The following is a 3975-nucleotide window of genomic DNA, read 5'->3' on the forward strand; positions in this document are numbered from 1 at the left end:
TAAAGATATTTGTACAGGACAACGAGAAAGCTGGAAGCTATGGAGTTTTACAAAAGGCACATTGGTGAAAAGGGTACTTGCTATATTTTAATGTTATATTAATAAAGGCAAAAATGAACATGGAATAAAATTTAATAATGAAAAATTATATATACAATGCATATAAACTAACACATTTTGGTTTTTAGTGACAAATTAAATTTCTAAATATTTTAATTTTGGTATTTTGATAAAATTCCTATAAGAAATTATATATAAGGTTTTTGATAATATGTAAATGTAATGGAATATGGACAGATTTTGAGTTAACTGGGCAGACATTTATCACTTGCATTAAAAGAAAAAATAAGACTTTCTTAGTTTTGGCAAGAATTAAGACATATTTTGTCTCCTATGAAATTTTAAATGTGATCACTTTGTACAAATAAGAATTCTACAATTTTTGTCTTTGAAAAGTGCAAATTGAAATATCTGATGATTAAATAATTCTAAATGGTTTCACACATTTTTACAGTAGATACGCCCAATTGTAAAGAGTAATAACTTTTCAACAGTCTTTTTTTAGGCTTCTATAAATAATAGGAAAAATAAGCTGATACATGATACAAGCCCCACTTTCTCAACAATAAATTGTTTCATTGAATTCAAAAGCATATGTGCAATACTTTCCCGTAGCCACCAAAAAAATTATTAATGTATCAAAACTTTGAATTATGTTAAAATACATTTTTGTTCATTCAGATATCTTCACTGAGTTCATTGCAGCAGCTTTAGAAATGTTCTTACCACAAAAGAAAAGAGGACTGTGTAAGATGTATGGTTGATTTGGAGGGAGGAAATGAAAATGGAATTGATGTAATTATACTATAATCTCAAACATAAAATAAACTATTAAAAATAAGTTTTGAAATGATGGATACAGTTACTAGCTTTAGTCAATCATTTTATTATATAAACCTATCAAGATATACACTATATCCATAAATATACAGTTATTTGACAAAATATTGTAAACACATACAAGCATAGAGTATTTGTGTGTTTGTTTGTATCTTTGGTGAGGAATCTTTAAATATTTATAGAGAGAGCATGCATTACAGTACATAACCAGAAAAATGGTTTGTTGTTTTTGAACAAAATTCCAAACATTCAACTTTACCAATAAAGGCTCAGGATCCAGATGCTAGGGAGCAAGCCCTCTCTCTCTGAGAGGCAGAGAAAGAACCCAGGTGACATTCCTACTCACTTAGTGTCCCAGAAGAAAATGGCCCCTTCTAAAAGCTGTCTTAAAACCATTCCCGATGGTGAGTGCTCTCTGTCACGAACAATTCCACATTTGGCTAAGGCTGAGGATCTGGCTTGCTTCCATGTATGTGGACCTATCTGCATTGCCCACGTGGCACGCCTGGGTTGGCTACCCAGAGGCTATTTAAGCTGTGGGCTGGCTTTCCCCAGGGTCCGAGGATTGTTCAAGGTTTCTGAATAAACTGCATTGAAAAAATAAATAAATAAAAATAAAAAATAAAAAAAAATTCATCATCTTCCAAACTTGTGTAAACATAGTTCTAAAAAGACAGCAGACCTTTCAACATTCCTTAGGATACTTTGTTGTGGAGTCTTCAGTTTTCAGGAAAAAAGTATAACCCAGTATGTTCAGCTTCTTCAGAGAGACTGAAGAGTGGGAGGGCCACATAGGATTAAGAGTATCTTTTGACTATCTCTGACATGAACTGATTGGTCTGCTCTTTGATCACCTCCCCATGAGGGGGGAGCAGCCTTACCAGGACACAGAGGAAGACAATGCAGTCACTACTGATGAGACCTGATAGACCAGGATCAGAAGGAAGGAGAGGAAGACCTCCCCAATCAGTGGACTTGGCTAGGGGCATGTGGGGGGGAAGGAGGAGCGAGGGTGGGACTGGGAGGGGAGAAGGAAGGGGTTTACAGGGGGATACAAAGTGAATAAAGTGTAATTAATTAGAATTAAAATAAAAACATATTTAATAAAAAAATTTTAAATAGAAAAAAAAAACCATTCCAAGTGAATGTTCCTTTTTTCTACTTCCTGTGTGTCTCTTTATCTGTCTTCCAGGCTTCCTCTCACTCTCCATGGTTTTCTCCTGTTTGCTTCCTGTTAACTGGTTGCTGGCTCTGTCTCTTCACCTATGGTTGACTTTATTTAATCCTGTTTACAGAAAGCTCTTGGATTAAAGGTGTGATGTATGATGTAGGCCTGAGCAACACCACAAATACCAGTTAACAATAAACAGAAAGTTCTTATAATAAAGGTGAGTACTAGGGCTCATCAATACCACAACTAGAAACAGATTTTTTTTAGTATACAATCTTAGGGTTCACAGTGTGATCAAATATCTTGCAACAATAGATGACAACATACATTTACAAATACAAATGAAATAAGTAAGTTACTGTAATCATGTGGGGTTGTTGTGAGGGATAATTTTGTACTTGTATGTTTTTTCCTTAACCTGAGCTTTGCTAGCTCAAAACTCTTTTTTTTTTAATATTAGTTACAGTTTGTTAACTTTGTATCCCAACTGTATCCCACTTGCTCTCCCAATCCCACCCTCCCACCCTCATATCCTCCCTGCCCCTTTCCAAGTCCACTGATAAGGGAGAACCTCCGCCCCTTACATCTGATACTGGTTTATCAGGTGTCTTCAGGACTGGCTGCAAAGTCCTCCTCTGTGGCCTAGCAGGGCTGCTTCTCCCTGGGTGGGGGTGGGGGTGTCAAAGAGCCCACCATCGAGTTCATGTCAGAAACAGTCCCTGTTCCCCTTATTAGGGTACCCACTTGGATACTGAGCTACCAAGGGCTACATCTGAGAGCTTGAAACTCTTAAGACAAGCCTGTAGTGCATAAGTTATGGCTCCTTCAACCTCAGAATACCATCAGCCTGAATAACTTTGTCATCAATAAAAGAGTTTCATAAATGCGCTAAATGTTGACACAATATGAAATCCTTTAAAATGAACACATCTAAATCTCTCCAGAGTCACCAAACTGCTATACAAACATGGTCTTTTCTAATTATAATATTGTTTCATGATTTAATGAACCATTATGTCTTTTGAAGCTAGAGTTACATTCTTATAAATTTTGTAAAACCTATAATATCATTGCCGTTATACTACAGAGTACCTCTACCATCTCCAAATGTGGTGACAGCCCTTCTAAAAACACCAATAAAATTTCTTTCTCTATATTATAGCCTTTTCTAGAACACAATGTGGACTTTTCTAGAACGTAATGTGAAACAAATTTTTCATTATGTAACTGTTTAATTCTGGATTCTCTCACATGTGATGCCTTAGAGATCCATCTGTAGTATTGTGTAGACTGTAACCTGTTCTTCATTATTTGATGTATGAATGTGCCATTGCAGAAAATTTGCCACAATTTTTCAGCTGCTCACCATGTGAGGCACAATGTTCTTCTTATTTTTTTACTTTTTTAATTAATTTTTTTATTATTAGTTACATTTTATTAACTCTGTATCCCAGCTGCATCCCGCTCCCTCATTCCCTCCCAATCCCACCCTCCCTCCTTTGTCTCCTCCCTGCCCCTTTCCAAGTCCACTGATTGGGGAAGACCTCCTCCCCTTTTATCTGACCCTGTTTTATCAGGTATCTTCAGGACTGGCTGCAAAGTCCTTCTCTATGGCCTATCAGGACTGCTCCTCCCTTGTTGGGGGTAGGGGGGAGGTCAAAGAGCCTGCCATTGAGTTCCTGTCAGAAATAGTCTTAGTTCCCCTCACTAGGGTAACCCACTTGGTTACTGAGCGACCACAGGCTTTATCCAAGCAAAGGTTCTAGGTTATATCCATACATGGTCCTCGGTGGAGTGTCAGCCTCAGAGAAGACCCCTGTGCCCAGATATATTTGGTCCTTGTGGAGCAACTATTCTTTCTACGTCATACTAACTCCCCTTCTGCAGAAGGTTTGGTTATGAGT

General features: G+C 37.1%; 1 protein-coding gene across 1 annotated transcript in view; it reads left to right on the plus strand.

The window, feature by feature from the left end:
* Window positions 1-3975, plus strand: part of Robo1 (roundabout guidance receptor 1) — a 1064494-nt gene that overhangs the window by 284288 nt on the left and 776231 nt on the right. The gene's annotated exons all lie outside the window — the stretch shown is intronic.

This window comes from Meriones unguiculatus, chromosome 17 (assembly GCF_030254825.1).
Source record: "Meriones unguiculatus strain TT.TT164.6M chromosome 17, Bangor_MerUng_6.1, whole genome shotgun sequence".
In the NCBI taxonomy this organism is placed as follows: domain Eukaryota; kingdom Metazoa; phylum Chordata; class Mammalia; order Rodentia; family Muridae; genus Meriones; species Meriones unguiculatus.